This window comes from Lynx rufus, unplaced genomic scaffold (genome assembly GCF_022079265.1).
Source record: "Lynx rufus isolate CCGP_SWC_20201006 ecotype Redwood Valley unplaced genomic scaffold, mLynRuf1.p SCAF_11, whole genome shotgun sequence".
NCBI classification, from domain to species: domain Eukaryota; kingdom Metazoa; phylum Chordata; class Mammalia; order Carnivora; family Felidae; genus Lynx; species Lynx rufus.
The window spans coordinates 29239290-29253721 of NW_025814825.1; the positions used below are offsets into that span (position 1 = coordinate 29239290).

The following is a 14432-nucleotide window of genomic DNA, read 5'->3' on the forward strand; positions in this document are numbered from 1 at the left end:
TGGAGTACCCTGTGGAATACGCTGTGGAATAGCCATTCACTCCAGATTAAGGAGCGAAAGCAAACCAAAGAGCTCGTTAGGGTAAACAAAACTATTATTGCCTATGCTCTTCTGGGCATTCGTTTGCTACCGTTACCTAAGGTAGTATTTTCATTTTTCCCTCCAATTTCAACATCAGAATACCGGACTGAATTCCCTTCTCCTTTCAACGGACTAATAACATACGCGGTCAAGCCCAGGGGTCACAAGGGACGAAGCCGGAGTGGTGGGGGGGGCTTCCCTCTTCCGCGTCCGGACTGGGGAGGACGCGCCGGGTCTGGCCCCCACACCGATGTGAGACCAGAAGAGCGCAGAAGATCCGCTCCACCGCCGCTGCCGCCCACCCCTTAGCGCGCCGTCGTTGCCGGGCAACACCTCCACAACTCCGCCCCTTGGCGGACACGTGACGCGCGTGTCACGTGACGGGCCAGCGGCGTCCTCCCGCAGAGGGGTGTAAACAGGCCCGGTGGTGGCCGAGCTGCGGCCCTGCTGTGTCCTGGTGTCCGGCATGCTTCAGGCGAGGAGGGGCGGCCCAGCCGCGAGCTCAGCGCCCACCTGAGGTAACCCTTGCGGCCTTGGGACGGGCGTACCTTACGCCGCGCGCAGTCGCTGCTGCCCGCTGCCGACGAGGCCGGCCGAGTCCCGGACCCCGGCAGGGGGTGTGGCTGCCGGCGGTGCAGTCCGCGACAGGTGGGTTGGGCAGGGGCGGCCGCCGAGGCCCAAGCTCTGCACGGCTCTGGGTCGCGGCCTCGGCGCGGAGCCGGCCGAAAAGTGGCAGCGACCCCGGGCTGTGGGCCCTTCCGCCCCGGCTGCTCGAGGCTGCCCGAGGCTGCCCGAGGCTACTCTCCGGGCCGCGCCGAACCGAGGGCCGCAGGATCCGTGGGGGGCGCTGAGGACCCCGGGCTGCCAGCGTGGAGTCCCAGTTGAAGCCTGACCTGGCCCTTGCGGGCTGTGAGACCTTGGCCAAGTCAGCCTCAGCCCTCGCCCTGGCCTGAGTTTCCACATCTGTAATGAATGTCTGGACTAGATGATCTGTGAGGACCTGCCACTTCTGACGTGTGTGATCTCGAGACACCCGCATACTTTGGAAGCTGCCAGAGGGAACACTTAGGTAGATATTTGTCTTTTAATTGCTAAGTTCCTGTTTGTCTTTAAATTTTCCACCTGACGTGATTTGGATTCTTACTCACCTGGGTGGTTTTTAATAGAAAACTTACTAGACAAAGTCGTAATGGTTTATGTTACTGCGTTTTTTTTTTCAGGTGTTTTTGATGCAACGAACCCTTTTTTGAACCTCTTCTGGAAGCCCAGTTAGTTAAAAAAAAAAAAAAAAGATAAAAACGAAACCTTTTTTCTGCTTCGCTGTCTTCCTGTTCCACTGCACCACCTCTAAGGGCCCCCAGGGATCACAGGTTGAGAAGTATTGGTATACTGTTGGGGAAATGTTTTGAGTGTTAATTTGGTAGGCTCTGGATGGATCTTTGGCTTATGTGGAGTTTTCTATTATTTTTCCTTCGATTTTGTTCGACTGTATGTCATGCAGTTAGAGAGACAATTAGTATATTCCTCATATAGATTTGGGAAAGGCCCCCCCCAGATTTCCAATGGACGTTTCCCTTTCCATCTTTTCTTGCATTCCAGGCCCAAGGCAAGTAAGTGTGTGTTTATAATAGTGAGACCTTATGCGCATTGCTCGTTGTTGCTCAGGTGTAGAATGGGAGCGGAAGGCTTTTTTTTTTTTTTTTTTTTTGCCAAGACTTTTTTTTTTAGACCCAACTGAATGGATTAGGACATTACCTCTGAAAAATACAAAAGTTGAGAGGGTACATGACTTAAAATCGTAGAGTCATGGAATGATATGAATGTATTACAAATTTTGAAACCCTGGAGCAAGAGAATTTTGGATTTTGAGAGAACTGAGTTTAGGAGAAAAGGAGGTCATGTTTCATATGGTGCGTGAACATATAAATAGAATATGAAGGGGTGGTCGGTAGACCAAAAATTATAAGGATGATTTTGTTTAAGAGAAATGCTTACTTTTTTGGATTGTTGTTTTCAAGGACTGGGATTGATGAGAGATTTACTGAAACTTGAAGTTTTATATTGAAAGAGGAAAACCATAAACTTTTACAAGTTGTCCACTTGGTGCTTCTGTGAAGTGAGCAAGATTGGAGGTTGAATGGACTATGAATGGAACCCAAGGTGACCTAGCAGAATATGTTTTCTCTTTTCAGAGTAGACCTACTTCCTTGATCTTTGGTGTAGGTCTAGGTAGGTTACTTCTTTCCATCGGGGCTCAGTTTCTACCACAAAGTGAGGAAATTGGATTGATTACTGCTCCATTTTTTTTGGCTTCAATTAGGGTTGCCAGATGAAATACAGCTAACCTAGTTTAAATTTTAATTTCAGATTAACAATGAATAAGTTTTTAGTATAAATATTTCATAAGGCATGCGTTACTAAAAAAAAAAAGCATTGTTTATTTGAAGTTCAAGTTTAACTGGGCTTACTGCATTTTTATTTGCTAAATCTGGCGGCAGCCCTCCTTCCAACATTTTTTGTCTCCTTTAACTTAGCTCCAGGAAGGAATTATAGATGCATAGACAGAAATGAATTGATTCAACCAGTTAAGACTCCCTATTTGTTATCCAGCAGTAGCGCCTAGTTTTTGAGAAACAGCTGTTTCACTTGTGGTCTCCATCCCCCCCCAAGCTCCATCCCCCCCTCCCCCCCCCCCCCCCCGTACGTCCCTTTTCTGCCGTAAGCACATAATGTCTAGGTTTATACTTTTTGTAGGAAACAATTTAAATATCTGAAAGCAAAAAAATAAAAGTTGTCAAAATTTCTAAAAGTAACAAATTTAGGTCATGAAATAGCATGCACTATTTTTTTTTTCTATAAAAGATAGAACTCTACCTGTTCTCCAGTTACATGATTGACTTCAAGACGTGTTCTAAGGCAGTGGACTGTTCAGGAAGTTCTTACGCCTCTGATTTGGCCCCCTGTGATTATGGAATGTTAATCAGTATATGCACTATAAACATTTTATATTTTAACCGACCATTGTTAATCTTATCTTTGCTATATTTTGAAGAGTTTCAATGTTGAAATTCTTTTTCAAGGAGTATAATTATTTAATTCCTCAGTTTTTGAGAATTTTAAAGAAGACTAGGCCAGATCTTTACTCACCTCATCCTGAAATTCCTGAATTTTCAGATTCATTCATTCATTCGTTCAATAGTCAACAAAAAACTGAGTGCCTTCTATGAGCAGACTGATGTAATCAGTGTTTTGAATCTTCAGGTACTTATCTTTGACAGAGGAGCTAAATCACATGCATTCCAGGGATAATGTGATGAGGGCCTTGAAGTGATACAAATACTATGGAAATTGAGAGGAGGATGTGCACGCATAAGGCTGATGGATTGAATGGCAGAACCTCCTAGAGGAGATGGTATTTAATCCAGATTGCTGTGGTAAAGGTGGGATCAGGAAGACAGGCTGACAGAAAGGTAGGGAGAAGCAGGAAAAGGCAGAGAATCCATCTTTTCTGTTCTACAAAGCATACACTTCATTGGATTAAAAATAATTGATGATCTTGTTTATATGTAGTTTTTGGTTCACTACGATACTCCTCATCTGCATGAAGTATATTGGGATGAAACTTCTTCAGTGTGTGTCTATATTAGAGAGATATTCAGATATTAGTGTGGCTCTCTGAAAAAAATGTTTATGAAATACTTCACAATACAGAAATAAGTAATTTGCATATACAAAGCTCAAAAAATGGAATATTACCAATACCATTGAAACTGTGTGCCTTTTCCTGATTAGACACCTCCCCTTCCATCCCTTTGGAAGTAACCACCAGACTGAATTCTACCATTTCTTTGCTTTTCTTCATAAACTTATTTTATGTGTATACACCCCCCAGAACGTTTACTTTTGAATGTTTTTGAACTTTATATAAATGGCATTGTAGTATGTGGATTTTTTTCTGCGTCTTTTCCACTTAGGTTTCTATGTTTCATTCATGTTTTTTCCCCCAAGTTTCTTTTTTAAAAAAAATTTTTTTTCAACGTTTATTTATTTTTGGGACAGAGAGAGACAGAGCATGAACGGGGGAGGGGCAGAGAGAGAGGGAGACACAGAATCGGAAACAGGCTCCAGGCTCTGAGCCATCAGCCCAGAGCCTGACGCGGGGCTCGAACTCACGGACCGCGAGATCGTGACCTGGCTGAAGTCGGACGCTTAACCGACTGCGCCACCCAGGCGCTCCCCCCCCCCCAAGTTTCCACCCATGCTAGTTTTTACCAAGTGTAAGCGTTTTGCTGAGGTAAACACCTGTGATTGGGATTGTTGCTTGTAGGGTATGGGCCTCTGTAATTTTCCAAGTATTGCCAAATTACTTTCCCTTGTAGTTGTGCTGTTTTACTTTCCTACCCTCATTGTATGAGAGTTCCTACTGATACCCTATCCACATGCTCTCTAGTGTTTACTATGAGCAAATCATATATCTAATAATAAATTTCTAATGGGAGTGTGTAAGGAAGTCTTACACCTCAACAATAAAAGAAGAACTCAATTTAAAAACAAAGGATTTGAATAGACATTTCTTCCGACAAGGCATACAAATGACCAATAAGCACCCAAAAAATAGCTTGATCTCATTAGCCACCAGGGAAATGCAAATCAATATCACAGTAAATTACTGTGTTGTACCCACTGGGATGACTATAATCTAAAAGACAGATAATAACAGGTGTTGTAGAGATTGTGGAGAGACTGGAATCTTCATACTCTGTTATTGGGAATGGAAAGGGATGTAGCTCCCTTGGGAAACAGTCTAGTAGTTCCTTAAACAGCTGAACACAGGGAGAGCAAATGACATAGCAACCCCACTCCTAGGTTTATACTCAAAGAAAAATGAGAATATATATTCACACCAAAACTTGTATGCAAATGTTTACAGTATCAGTATGCATAGTAGCCAAAAATAAAAGTAACTTAAATGTATACCAGTTGATAAATGGATAAATAAATTGTGGTTTATACATACAGTGGAATGTTACTCAACCATTAAAAGGAACGAAGTACAGATTCATGCTACAACATACATAAACTTTGAAGACATTATGCTAAATAATAAAAGCTAGTCACAAAAGGCCACGTTATTTTATGGCTATGTTTATATGAAATGTCCAGAATACACAAATCTATAGAGTCAGAAAATAGATTGGTGATTGCCCAGATCTGGGCATTTGGGGTGGGGGAAGAAGGAAGATTTGCTGCATAGTGGATTTCTTTTATGATGATCAGTGTCCTAAAATTGATTGTGGTGGTGGTTGCACAATTTTGTGAGTATGCTAAAAGCCATTGAATTGTACACCTAAAAAAGTCATTGGTGGAAAGAAAGATATTGAAATAAAACACAAAAAAGGTTGCCATGTTGTGAACAGCCCTAAGGAGAGGCCCATGCAATAAAGGATCAAGGCTTGGCCACAGCCACATGAACTTAGAAGCAAATTCCTCCTTCCTTCCTTTTATATAGAGCCAAGCCTTCAGATGATCCTATAGCCTGGCCAACATTTTTTTTTCTTTCCAAGATTTTCTTTAAATTCAAGTTAACATATAGTGTAGTATTGGTTTCAGGAGTAGAATTTAGTGATTCATCCCCTACGAATCATCCTCAGTGCTCATCCCAACAAGTGCCCTCCTTAATGTCCATCACTCATTTAGCCCATACTCCCACCCACAACCCCTCAAGCAGCCCTCAGTTCTCTATAGTTAAGAGTCTCTTATGGTTTGCCTCCCTCTCTATTTTTGTTTTATTTTGTTTTTCCTTCCCTTTCCTTGTGGTCATCTCTTTTGTTTCTTAAATTCTACATATGAGTGAAATAATATGGCATTTGTCTTTCTCTGACTTCTTTCATTTAGCATAATACACTCTAGTTCCATCCCATCTCATTGCAAATGGCAAGATCTCATTCTTTTTGATGGCTGAGTAATATTGTATATATATATATATACCGCACCTTCTTTATCCATTATCAATTGATGGACATTTGGGCTCTTTCCATAATTTGGCTATTGTTGATAGTGCTGCTATAAACATTGGGGTGCATATGCCTCTTCAAATCAGTGTGTTTATATCCTTTGGATAAATACCTGGTAGTGCAATTGCTAGGTGGTAACTTTCTGAGGAACCTCCAGACTTCCAGAGTAGCTACATCAGTTTGCATTCCCACCAACAGTGCAAGAGGGTTCCCCTTTCTCCGCATCTTTGCCAACATCTGTTGTTTGCTGAGTTGTTAATTTTAGCCATTCTGACAGGTGTGAGATGGTATCTCATTGTGGTTTTGATTTGTATTTTCCTGATGATGATGTTAAACATTTTTTCATGTGTCTGTTAGTCATGTGTATGTCTTTGGAGAAATGTCTGTTTATGTCTTCTGCCCCTTTCTTAACTGGATTATCTATTTTTTGGGTGTTAAGTTTGGTAAGTTCTTTATAGATTTTGGGTACTAACCCTTTATCTGATATGGCATTTGCAAATATCTTCTCCCATCTGTAGGTTGCCCTTTTGTTTTGTTTTGTTTTCGTTTTGTTGATTGTTTCCTTCGCTGTGCAGAAACTTTTTATCTTGATGAAGTCCCAATAGTTCATTTTTGCTTTTGTTTCCCTTGCCTCCAGACATGTCTAGTAAGAAGTTGCTCCACTACCCAGCAGTTTTGACTGCAGCCTCACGCAAACCATGAGCTAAGCTGTCTAAATTCCTGACCCATACTAATTGTTAGATAGTAAATGTTTATTGTTTTAAATGAGTTTTGGGGTACTTTGTTTTGTGCACAGTAAATAATACGTGGGCAGTGATTTTGCATTATGTGTTGCCTTTCATTTTGGTGTTGTGGAAAGCTGTGATGGTTAAATTAATAAACCATAATGGACTCTTTTTTATCATCATTTTGTTAACCACAACTTGTGACTAAGAGTAATTAGTACATTTCTTTAAAAAAATTTTTTTTAATGTTTATTTTTTTTTATTTTTTTATTTTATTTTATTTTTTTAACATTTATTTATTTTTGGGACAGAGAGAGACAGAGCATGAACGGGGGAGGGGCAGAGAGAGAGGGAGACACAGAATCGGAAACAGGCTCCAGGCTCTGAGCCATCAGCCCAGAGCCCGACGCGGGGCTCGAACTCATGGACCGCGAGATCGTGACCTGGCTGAAGTCGGACGCTTAACCGACTGCGCCACCCAGGCGCCCCAAATGTTTATTATTTTTGAGAGAGAGAGAGAGACAGAGAGAGATGGAGAGCAAGCAGGGGAGGGGCAGACAGAGAGGGAGACACAGAATCCGAAGCAGGCTCCAGGTTCTGAGCTGTCAGCACAGAGCCCGACGCAGGGCTTGAACTCACAGACTGCAAAATCATGACCTGAGCTGAAGTCACTTAACCGACTGAGCCACCCAGGCGCCCCAAGGGTAATACATTTCTTGAGATATCCTCTAAATTATTGGGGGGGGGGAGGAATTTATGCTTAGAATAGTTTAAATTTGTTTTATTACAGTTTTCTTGTTTTATTATAATTCCCAAACTTTGTAATCCTATGTGATAAATTAAGAATCTTTATCAACTAGGACAGGGCACTTCCAAACCATATATCAGTACAGAGTATTTCTCATATTGTCATGATCTTCTGGTAACCATTTTATAAAAATTATGGGTGGTATTAATATATTTTAGGCAGATTTGTTTTTATTATTTATGGCTTTAGAAAAGCACTCAAAAAAATAGTTATTGAGGCAAACTTGAGTTCCCTAGAAGCAGCCTCAGTTTACTGAAACCATATGAAAGGAGGTTGAAGAAGACTTTTTTTCTTTTCCTTTGAATATTTCTGAATTTCAGTTGAAGAAAGATTGTTTGACTGTATGGGTAAGGAATTCACAGTGGGTTTTGAAATTTTATTTTATTTTTATTTTATTTTATTTTATTTTATTTTTATTCTATTCTATTCTATTCTATTCTATTCTATTCTATTCTATTCTATTCTATTCTATTTTATTTATGCTTATTTGTTTTTTGAGAGAGAGCATGCGCAGTGCAGGGGCAGAGAGAGGGAGAAAGAGAGAGAGAGAATCTCAAGCAGTCTCTGCACTGTAAGCACCAAGCCTGATAAGGGGCTCAAACTCACAAACTGTGAGATCATGACCTGAGCTGAAACCAAGAGTTGGACCCTTAACCAACTGATCCACCCAGACACCCCTGAAATTTGATTTTTAAAAATAATTACATGTATAAAAAAATTTTAAGGATTCGCTGCTCTTTATTTTTCTTACTTTTTAAAAAAATATAAAAGATGTATATTTATTAATATACAAGTATATCTGAAATACTATATGAAGAAAACAGACCACAGAATTTTTCCCTCAAAAGTTTTATAGTTTTAGCTCTTATAGTAGGTCTATGATCTATTTTTAGGGGTTAAAGGGTATGTGCTATGAGATAGGGGTCTAGGTTTATTACTTTTCTTTATGAATTCACAGCTGTTTTAGTATCATTTATTGAAAAGATTATCCTTTCCCTATTGAATTTCTTGTCCTTTCTCCAGCCTTTGCCCATTGAATTATCTTGCCATTTTTTGTTGGAAATCAACTGATGGTATATGTGTGAATCTACTTTTGGACTCACTCTTCTGTTGATTTGTAGATCTGTCCTTATGTCAATACTGTACTGCTTTTCTTACTGTGGCTGTGTGGTTTGAAATTGGTTAGTATAAATCCTTTACCTTTGTTTTTTATTTTCAAAGATCTGTTTCAAAGGATTATTTTTAGTTTTGTAGTGTACATGTTCTATACATATTTTGTCAAATTTTTATCTTAATATTTTGTTTTTGATATTATAAATGAGATTAAAATTATTTTCCACTTGTTTATTGCCAATATGTAGAAATACAGTTGGTTTTGTATATTACCTTTATACCTGGTAGACTTTCTAAATTCACTTACTACTTCTAGTAGTCTTTTGGTTACTTTTTAAAGAATTTTCTACAACTTTTCTTTCTACAACTTTTCTTTCTACAACTATTTCTTTCTCCCTGCCTGCTTGCCTTCTTTTTTTCCTTAATTTCTTTGTTTGGCCCATTACATTGTCTAGAATCTCAAATCCAACATTATGATAGAAGTGGTAAGGACATTCATGTTGTGGTCCTAGTCTGATGAAGAAAGCCTTCAGTCATATGAATGATACGAAAAGCATTCATGATAAAAATTTTTGAATGTTAAATTAGACTTAAGAAAAATTAAAAGCTTCTTCACTTTAAAAGACACTGCTAGGAAAAATACAAGATCTGCTACAGAATGGGAGCAAATATTTGCAATTCATATGTCCGACAAATTATCCAGTGTGTATAAAGAACCTCTACGAATCATTAATAAGAAGGCAGACAACTCAAATTATAAAATTGATAAAAGATTTGGACAGACACTTCACAAAGGCCGATATTTGAATTTACAATAGGCACGTTTTAAAATTCTCAGTATATTTAGGGAGGTGCAAATCAAAATTATAAACAACTCTTTGCCTACAATAATGCTTAAAATTGAAGACATTGATGATATCAAGGCTTGGTGAAGATGTAGAGCAACCGGAACTTACCTAAATTGTTAGGAGTGTATCGTGATACAGGCACTTTGGAAGACAGTGTCACAGTTTCCTGTTAACTTAAACATACACTTGTGGGATAACCTGGAATTCCACCCCCGGTTATAAAATAAAAGGTTATGTCACAAATGGTGTAATGACAATGTTTAGAGATCAAAGCTGGAAATTATTCCAAATGTCTGTCAACCATTAGACAATGGAACACTATTCCACAGTAAGAATGGAAATACTGATAATATCACGGCATGAAATTGGAAAACATTTTGCTGAGCAAAAGAAGCCAGGCACGAAAGAGTACATACTGGAGAATTTCATTCATCTTAGAGCCAGCAAAATTAATGTATAATAAAGGAGATTAGTAATTGCCTTGGGTCAGAGTGGGAAGAACTGACTGCAGAGGAGAAAGGGGATTTTTTTGCAATGATAGAAATATTCTCTCTGAATTTTAAGTGGTTTGTGGTTACACTAAATTCGTCAAAACTTTTCTAGCATTACATTTAAAACGGGTGTATTTTAGGTAAGTTGTGGCTCAATACAGTTGACTTAAAAAAGCAAGGTGTAAAGAGCATTTATAGAATAAGCATTTATGTGTTGTATACAGTAATTTTATGTATAATTTTTAAATGTATGTGTACACACATGCATAAGAAGTGTCTAGAAGGATGTTCAGCAAATTGTTACTGATTATGTCTACATGGTGGGATTTTAAGAGATATTGAAAATATGATTGGACTTTCTTATATTTGAATAATTTTTTTTTCAATGAACATGTTTTGACAAAAGCAAAAAAAATTGTGTTTTGGTTATCTGGAATTTCTATTCTTAGATGTTTTCATCTTTTAAATATTGAATAAGCATTATAATAATTATGAAACATGTTTAAAACTTAAATACTATTAGTTTGTAATCACCACCAGTTAGGAACAAAATCTTACATTATCTTTGGTGCCCCCTGGTCCCCTTCTCATCCTATCTTTTTACCTCCCCACAGACATAACTGCTACCCTGAACTTGTTTTTATTGTTTCATTTTTTTAATAGTTTTATCACATTTGCATTTCTGTGCTGTGTTGTTTTTGTCTTGGTACCGTTGAATGTAATAACTAGAATCAGACTGTGTGTACACTTTCATCACTTGCTTTTTCATCCTGCATAGTGAGACTTGAGACTCACCCATATTTCTGTATGTGGCTGTAGTTCACTGATGTCATTAATGTATTGCATTACATTATATGAATATTCCATAATTTGATCTTTGTACTCTTGGTGAATGGGTTGTCATTTTTTTTCTGTAATGAGCAGTGTTTATGCGAATGTTTTTTTAAGTTTATTTATTTTAATAATCTCTACACCCAATGTGGGGCTCGAACTCACAACCCCGAGATCAAGAGTCACATGCTCTTCGGACTGAGCCAGCCAGGTGCCCTGGTTATGTGAACATTGTGTGCATGTCTTTTGGTGCACAAAGGCAGGACTTTCTCTGTATAGTTGGAGGTATAGATTTTAATTAGTGGACTAATGCATTTCTTTAACTTTTGTAGAAGTACTTGTTTTCTATTGCTGTGTAAGAAATTACCACAAACGTAGAATCTTAAACAACACAAATTTATTATCTTGTAGTTCTGTAGATGAGAAGTGTGGTAGGCTTCCCTGGGTTACCTGCTCTGGATCTTACAAGGCTGAAATCAAGTTGGGCACATATATTCGTAATTCATTCAACTCTTTCTCTATTAGTGGATATTTAGTGTGTTCTGATTTTTCTTTTTAAAAATTTTTAAAAAATATTGTTTAAAAATGTTTTGTATTTATTTTGAGAGAGAGAGAGAGAGAGCGAGCGTGCACACACACATATGAATGGGGAGGGGCAGAGAGAGAGGGAAAGAGAATCCCAAGCAGGCTGTGCTGTCAGTGAAGAGCCCTACAAGGAGCTCAGTCTCACACACCGTGAGACCATGGCCTGAGCTGAAATCAGGAGTCAGAAGCCTAACTGATTGAGCCACCTAGACGCCCCTGATTTTTCTCTTTTATAGCAGTGTTGAAGTGACTGTTTTTATATGTATGTCTTTGAACATTCATGGGAAGTAATAGTGTGGTATAGAGTCCTAAAAGTGGAATCGTCTGGTCAATGAGATTTAAATTGTATAGTGGTGGTTGTTGCCCCAATTTTTATTTCAGCCTACACTTCCCCTAATAATGTGTAGGTACCCTTTTTTCCATTCCCTTGCCTGTATATTGTCTGTTACCAATTCTCTATATTTTTCTGTATTTTATTTTTATTTAAAAATTTTTTTTAATGTTTTTTTTTATTTTTTTATTTTTGAGAGAGACAAAGTGCGAGTGGGGGAGGGACAGAGAGAGAGGGAGACACAGAATCTGAAATATGCTCCAGGCTCTGAGCTGTCAGCACAGAGATTAATGCGGCGCTCTAACTCATGAGCTGTGAGATCATGACCTGAGCTGAAGTTGGACCCTCAACTGATTGAGCCGCCTAGGTGCGCCTGTATTTTTCTGTATTTTTAAAATTGATGTTTAAATTTTCATCAAAATACTTAGATATTGTTTAAAAATAGTGAACACAGAGGGCTTATAATGAAAAACAGGTAACTTCTGTTTTCTTTTTTATAATTTTTTTTTCATATAAGTTTGTTTATTTGCTTTGAGAGTAAGCACATGCGGGGGAGGAGCAGAGAGAAGGAGAGACAGAATCCCAAGCAGGCTCTGCGCCATCAGTGCACAGTTCCATGCGGGGCTCAAACTCACAAACTGTGAGATCATGACCTGAGCCGAGATCAAGAGTCCGACACTTAACTGACTGAGCCACCCAGGCGGCCCGGCAACTTCTGTTTTCTTATTTCTATGGTAGTTATCTTCATAGTTCTAAACTTAATGCTTATACACATTATTGATTTATCAGTTTTAGATTATGCATTGCTTTCTTGTTATTTGGATTTGGGCATCTTAAACTCCTCACTTATCTTTTCTGCATTCCAACTATGGCTATATTCCTATTTTTATTGAAATCAGTAGTCAGTGACCACTCTGTTCTATAGAGCCAAGTAGTAGTCTGTGATTGCTTTTTCTTTCTTATGTATCTTTTTAAAGTTACCTCATTTTTCAGTGGCATAACTTTTCATATACACATTCTGTTTATCATGTTCTCTCATATTATCCATATTTTTTCAGTCTCTATAATTTTCTGGAGGTCTTTCCTCCTAGAGCCTTCCATCAGCCTGCTTTAATGTGGACTGGAATTCTCTAGGTCAGTCACTATGTGGGAAACCTTTTTCCAGGCCAGTTTCTCCAGAGAATCATCTTTCTCTCATTGTGTATTGATCTTGGTAATTTAAGCCCTTGCTCCTCAAAATTTAGTTCATAAACCAGTAATGTTGGTATCATCTTAGAGCTTATTAGAAATGTAGAATCTCAGGCTGCATCCCAGATCTACAGCATCAGAATAAGATGATTTGTATGCACCCCAAATTTTGAAACCCCTGGGCTGTGCTATACCGTGGTAACAGTTACAGTAGGAACAACAAAGATGGCGGTTGAAGAGAGAACTGGATGAAGGATCTTAATGAATGTTTTTAAGGGCCTAGAAGTGGAAAATATTACTGTCCTCTTATTAGGAATCAGTCACATGGCCTCTCATAATTGCAAAAGAGACTGGAAAATGTAGTCTCCCATTTGCCCAGAAACAAATGATGTAGTAGGTAAATTGCCTTGAGTCTGTTTCAGTTAGTCATTCTGGTCTCCAAACTGTTTCATTCTTTTTCCCACACCCAGAGCACACTAATCCCCTATCCAAGCAGCCATTGCCTTCAGTTCAAAGTACAGGATCTCTAAGTGATGCCTGGCCAGCTGTCAGGTCCACATCAGCCTTTCTTAGTCAAGTGAACTAAGAAGACACACCTTCTCCTCAACCCTCAAAAAGTATTACAGTAAGAACACAACATGACTTGTAAACTGTCCTATTTGGAAGGTGAAGCATAGTGGGACAGTAGTCACTCTTCTGTAACAGTTTTGTTTTTTCTTCTTAATGTTTATTTCTGAGCAGAGAGGGAGAGCGCACATGCGAGCAGGGCAGAGAGAGAGAGGGAGACAAAGAATTGGAAGCGGGCTCCAGGCTTTGAGTTGTCAGCACAGAGCCTGATGCGGGGCCCAAAGTCACGAATGAACTGTGAGATCATGACCTGAGCCGAAGTCAGACACTTAATGGACTGAGCCACCCAGGCGCTCCTGTAACAGTTCTTTAATCTTTATGGGCAGATATAATAAAGGAAGGCTCCCATCCTTGGAAGGAAAGGATGTTTCTTATTAGATTCTGATTTTGTTCCATGGGAGAAACTCTTCACCTTCCTTTTTCTTCATGGCCCCAGGGATCAACCTTTAGGAAGTTCTTCTTTTTCCATGATCTTATTTGGCCTCATCACACATCCAGAATTGATGTTTGGCGTGCAGTCTCCTTGGGTATTGTGAAGTTGGTCTTTTAATAGAAGGTTAGACTCCCAGAAATTGCTTTTAGGTCTTGAGCAGTCAGAGACCTTCTAAATGTGGGCTTGTAGTTTCTCTGCCAGTGTATTTCCCTCGGAAACGTAAATTTTTTAAAAAATATTTATTTATTTTTGAGAGAGAGAGAGAGTGAGACAGAGTGTGAGCGGGGGAGGGCCAGAGAGAGGGAGACACAGAATTGGAAGCAGGCTCCAGGCTCTGAGCTGTCAGCACAGAGCCTG

At 39.2% G+C, this 14432-nt stretch overlaps 1 protein-coding gene across 2 annotated transcripts in view; it reads left to right on the forward strand.

Moving 5' to 3' along the window:
• Positions 1 to 475: 475 nt before the first annotated feature.
• The window catches only part of MARCHF8 (membrane associated ring-CH-type finger 8), a 126184-nt gene continuing 112227 nt past the window's right edge, over positions 476 to 14432 (forward strand). For both annotated transcript variants that reach the window (XM_047073116.1, XM_047073115.1), the window contains exon 1: positions 476 to 1150. The gene's annotated coding sequence lies outside the window, so the exon portion shown is untranslated. The remainder of the gene's footprint in view (positions 1151 to 14432) is intronic.